Source organism: Rhincodon typus, chromosome 21 (assembly GCF_021869965.1).
Source record: "Rhincodon typus isolate 14 chromosome 21, sRhiTyp1.1, whole genome shotgun sequence".
Classification (NCBI taxonomy): domain Eukaryota; kingdom Metazoa; phylum Chordata; class Chondrichthyes; order Orectolobiformes; family Rhincodontidae; genus Rhincodon; species Rhincodon typus.
In genome coordinates this window covers 46,491,144-46,497,143 of record NC_063352.1, presented here as the reverse complement: position 1 = coordinate 46,497,143, position 6,000 = coordinate 46,491,144, and the positions used below count along the sequence as shown (strand labels likewise).

The window sequence follows — 6,000 nt, the reverse complement described above, 5'->3', positions numbered from 1 at the left end:
GTCAGCCTTCCTGCTCCTCTGATGCTGCTTGGCCTGCTGTGTTCATCCAGCTCTACACCTTGTTATCTCAGATTCTCCAGCATCTGCAGTTCCTACTATCTACTGTAATCTCACATTGCTTCGCCTTCAAATCAGGCCTGACACTTAATTTAAATATATGCAGTAATTTTGGCATCTAGCAGAAACCAAAACTGCCTCAAAACTAGAGAAGAAATGCACACAAAGAGATATTCTGCAAGGTCATTAAATATGACATTCCATAATGGGAGATGATGATGTAGAGATGTTGCCACTAGACAAGTAATACAGAGATCCAGACACTATTCCAGGGATTCCAGCACAACAAATGGTGGAATTTGAATTTAATAAAATCTGGAATTAAAAGTCTAGTAATGTCCATGAATCAATTGTCATGAAAATTCATCTGACTCACCAATGCCCTTTAGGGAAGAAAATCTATCACCCTGACATTGTCTGACATACATGTGTCTCCAGATCCACAGCAATGTGGTTGACTGTTAAATGACCTCACAAGCCATTCAGTTGTATCAACCACTAAGATGTCTCAAAAAATGAATGGAACTGGACACACCCACTTTGCATTGATCTGGGCACCAGACTGGAACCTCCTAAGTGCAAATAGTTTGGATGGAGCAGATTTTGTCAGTTGTGTCCAGGAAGGATTTCTGACTCAATATATAGATAGGCCGACTAGAGGGGAGGCCATATTGGATTTGATGCTTGGCAACGAACCAGGCCAGGTGTCAGATCTCTCAGTGGGAGAGCATTTGGTGATAGTGATCACAACTCCCTGACCTTTACTATAGTCATGGAGAGGGATAGGACCAGGCAGTATGGAAAAGTATTTAATTGGGGGAGGGGGAATTACAATGCTCTTTGGCAAGAACTGCGGAGCATAAATTTGGAACAAATGTTCTCAGGGAAATGCACAACAGAACTGTGGAGGTTGTTTAGGGAGCACTTGCTACAGTTACTGGATAGGTTTGCCCCACTGAGGCAAGGAAAGGATGGTAAGGTGAAGGAACCTTGGATGACATGACATGTTGAACACCTAGTCAAGAGGAAGAAGGAAGTTTACTAAAGGTTGAGGAAGCAAGGATCAGACAGGGCTCTAGAGGGTTAGAATGTAGCCCAGAAGGAACTGAAGAATGGACTTAGGAGAGTTAGAAGGAGGTATGAAAAAACCTTGGTGGGTAGGATTATGGAAAATCCCAAGGTGTTCTATACTTATGTGAGGAACAAGAGGATGGCCAGAGTGAGGGTAGGGTCAATCAGGGATAATAGAGAGAACTTGTTCGTGGAGTCAGAGGAAGTAGGGGAGGTCCTTAATGAATACTTTGCTTCAGTATTCACCAGTGAGAGGGACCTTGATGTTTGTGAGGACAGCATGAAACAGGCAGATATGCTCGAACAGGTTGATGTTAGGAAGGAGGATGTGATAGAAATTTTAAAAACATGAGACTAGATAAGTCCCCTGGGCCAGACGGGATATACACAAGGTTGTACGGGAAGCGAACGAAGAGATTGCTGCCCCTTTGGCAATGATCTTTGCGTCCTCACTGTCCACTGGAGTAGTACCAGATGATTGGAGGGTGGCAAATGTTATTCCCTTGTTCAAGAAAGGGAATAGGGATAATACTGGGAATTACAGACCAGTCAGTCTTACTTCTGTGATGGGCAAATTATTGGAGAGGATTCTGAGAGATAGCATTTATGATTATTTGGAAAAGCACAGTTTGATTAGAAATAGTCAGCATGGCTTTGTGAGGGGCAGGTCAGGCCTCACAAGCCTTATTGAATTCTTTGAGGATGTGACAAAACACATCGATGAAGGTAGAGCAGTGGATGTGGTGTATATGGATTTTAGCAAGGCATTCGATAAGGTTCCACATGGACGCTCATTCAGAAAGTAAGGAGGCATGGGATTCAGGGAAATTTGGCTGTCTGGATGCAGAATTGGCTGACAATAGAAGACAGAGGGTGGTAGTAGATAGAAAGTATTCAGCCTGGAGCTCGGTGACCAGTGGTGTTCTGCAGGGATCTGTTCTGGAACCCCTGCTCTTTGTGATCTTTATAAATGACTTGGATGAGGAAGTGGAAGGGTGGGTTAGTAAGTTTGCCGATGACATGAAGGTTGGTGGAGTTGTGGACAGCATGGAGGGCTGTTGTAGGTTGCAATGGGACATTGACAGGATGCTGAGCTGGGCAAAGAAATGGCAGATGGAATTCAACCCAGAAAAGTGTGAAGTGATTCATTTTGGAAGGTCGAATTTGAATGCAGAATACAGGGTTAATGGCAGGATTCTTGGCAGTGTGGAGGAACAGAGGGATCTTGGGGTCCATGTCCAAAGATCCCTCAAATTTTCTACCCAAGTTGATAGGGTTGTTAAGAAGGCGTATGGTGTGTTGGGTCTCATTGGCAGGGGAATTGCGTTTAAGAGCCGCGAGGTTATGCTGTAGCTTTATAAAACCCTGGTTAGATCACACTTAGAATATTGTGTTCAGTTCTGGTTGCCTCATTATAGGAAGGATGTGGAAGCTTTAGAGAGGGTGCAGAGGAGGTTTACCAGGATGCTGCCTGGACTGGAGGGCAGGTCTTACGAGGAAAGGTTGAGGGAGCTAAGGCTTATCTCATTGGATCGAAGAAGGATGAGAGGTGACTTGATAGAGGTGTACAAGATGATGATAGGCATGGATAGAGTCGATAACCAAAGACTTTTTACCAGGGCAGAAATGACTATTACAAGGGGGCATAATTTTAAGGTGATTGGAGGAAGGTATAGGGGAGATGTCAGAAGTAGTTTCTTTACACACAGAGAGTGGTGGGCGTGTGGAATGCGCTGCCGGCAGTGGTAGTGGAGTCAGATACATTAGGGACATTTAAGTGACTCTTGGATAGGCACAGGGATGATAGTAAAACGTTGGGTATGATCTTAGAGTAGGATAATAGGTTGGCACAACATCGTGGGCTGAAGGGCCTGTACCGTGCTGTACTGTTCTTTGTTCTATGTTCTATGTTTAAATGACGATAGCAAATACTTACCAACAATTGGGGTCTTGTCCAAAATTGGGAGGAGGTGACTTTTGATCATCAGTAAGGTGGTGGAAACAGTCATCAACAGCGCCTACTCAGCAACAACCTGCTCATTGATGCCCAGTTTGGGTGCCTACATGGTCACTCAGCTCCTCATTACAGCTATGGTTAAAACACAGTCAAGAAAGCTGAATTCCAGAGAATGGATGACAGTGGCTGCTTAACCAAGTGCAACGTCTTGGAGCTCAAGCAAAACTAGAACCAATGGGAGTCAGGGGAAAACCTTCCACTGGTTGGAGTCACACCTATCATAAAGAACAATGGTTGTGGTTGTTGGAGGTCAGATATCTCAGCTCCAGGAGTTCCTCAGGGTAGTGTCCTAGGCCCAGTCATCCTCAGCTAGTTCCATCAGTGGCCTTTCTTTGATCATATGGCCAGAACTGGGGATGTTCGCCAATGATTGCACAATGTTCAGCTCCATTCACGACTCCTCAGGTACCATGTTCAAATACAACAAGTTCTGGATAATATCCAGTCTTGGTCTAAAAAGTGGCAAGTATCATTTGTGTCATACATGTACCAGGCAATGAGCATCTCCAATAAGAGACACCTCCCTTGACATTCAATGGCGCTACCATCACTGGATCCTCCACCACCAACACCCTGGGGGATACGAATGACCAGGAACTCAACTGGTCTAGCCATATAAATACAATGGCTACAAAAGCAGGCCAGAAGCTGGGAATCCTACAGAAAACAACTCATCTCCTGACTCCCAAAAGCCTGCCCACCAACCAGAAAGCACAAGTCAGGCATGTGATGGAATACTCCCCACTTGCCTGGATAGGTACAGCCCCAACAACACTCAAGAAGCTTTACACCATCCAGGTCAAAGCAACATTATGAATTGACACCACTTCCACAAACATCCCCTCTCTCTACCACTGGACACTCGGTAGCAGCAGTGTACACTATCTACAACATGCACTGCAGAAATTCACCAAAGATCCAAAGACAGCACCTTCCAAACCCACAACCACTTCCATCTGGAAAGACAAGGGCAGTAGATACATGGGAACACCAACACCTTCAAGTTCCCCTCCAAGCCACTCACCATCCTGACTTGGAATTATATCACTGTTGCTTTAGTGTTACTGGGTCAAAATCCTGGATTTCCCTCCTTAAGGACATTGTGGGTCAACCCACAGCATGTGGACTGCAACAGTTCAAGAAGGCAGCTCACACCACTTTCTCAAGGGTGCAACTAGGGATGGGCAATAAACGCTGGCCCAGCTAGTGATGTCCCCATCCCATGGATGACTAAAAAAATTCTCACTTGTCTCTAGATACTTTGTATGACAATCGTATGGTGTGCAGATAATCACTTAAAACACTAACATCATTCTTTTGTTGTAAAATGCTGAATGATGTGCAACTGGGTGACTTCCTGCAGTGTAGGTAAGTCAGTATATTCAAACATTGTCGGTTCATAGAGTCACAGCAAAAATGCAACTGTTATTTTATTCTACACTAAATAGCTGCAAGTGTACTCACCACCAAGTTTTGACTGTGGTATTATGATTTGACCAAGTTTTCAATTGTATTTTTAACAACGATACTCCCCAAATTTTGACATAGACTTCTTGAAGCCCTTCAATTTGTGGCTCAGAGCAAAATTTAAGGTAAATGTATGAACAGCCCTATTGTTCTTACTCTACACAGGTAATATCTGTATAATAAATTTCTATCAAGTATAAATCAAGTATAAATATACGATTCCAGTATAGACCTTAATGTTCACTTTTGAAAACATTCATCGATTTTTTTATTGGCATCACTTATTAATCTGTGAGGGGCTAATTCCTTGGCTTACATCATTCGCAAAGCTTAAGCAATAAGTTTTGCACCTTCCTGAATGAAACACTTTCAACACAAATATTTGATTTGTAATTAAATCCCAGACTATGGCAAGCAAGCAGCTAACAAGAGTGGCTGGAATTGCTGGTATAAGGGTGTGAATTCTAGAAAGCCTGACTCAACTTGTCAACTTCAGTTTTCCTCCTAAGCTAACATTGATACAATAAGTATCATTCCATTGTAGCTCTGTTAATAGGGTGTAGAGAATCCTCTAACTCTAATTGTCAGCTTCATGCACACATACACACAAACACAAACACACACACACTCTCTCTCTCCTTGTCTCACACACACTCACACACACACACACACTCACTTTCTTTCTCTCTCTGTCCCTCTCTCACACACACACGCATGCACACATATAAATGTATGGGGTGAATTTGCATTTGCAGATTTGTAACTGCAGATACGTTTTATTTGTTCAAAAAGCACACAATTTGTTTTAGTTTCTCAGGGCAGTGACTTGAAAGTAATTCTGGGATTTGCATATTAATCAATCAAAACCTGCATCTCCTTTCTAACTGATTAAAGATTAAACAGCCATCTTAGGTTTGTTCGATACATTCACATCAGTTCTCTGACCCTTTGATCTTTTGCTTATAAATTCTGTATCTGATGCCACTTCTCTCACTGACACCTGAAAAAGGAGCAAGACTCCGAAAGCTTGTGATTTCAAATAAACCTGTTGGACTATAACCTGGTGTCGTGTAATTTTTGATCTAGTTGTCAGTACAATCAGAAACAATAGCAACCAGTGAACTGTTGAGGTTAATTATATACCACCAGTAACTTCTGTATAATGCCCTTAACATGGAAAAACATTTTGTGGTATATTATATGTTTGCAATAAAATGTTTAAAGTATTTTGCAAACAAAACAAGGATGATGTCAGAAAAAAGCATTTTCACACAGAGAGGAGTTAGGGTCTAGAATGCACTGCCTGGAAATGTGGTTGAGGCAGATTCAATTGAAACATTCAAGAGGGGCATTGGATTGTTGTTTGGTTAGAAATGGTGTGTATGGAT

General features: G+C 42.6%; 1 protein-coding gene across 3 annotated transcripts in view; it reads left to right on the top strand.

Moving 5' to 3' along the window:
- Positions 1–6,000, top strand: part of LOC109913757 (E3 ubiquitin-protein ligase MGRN1-like) — a 389,727-nt gene that overhangs the window by 210,940 nt on the left and 172,787 nt on the right. The window lies entirely within an intron of this gene.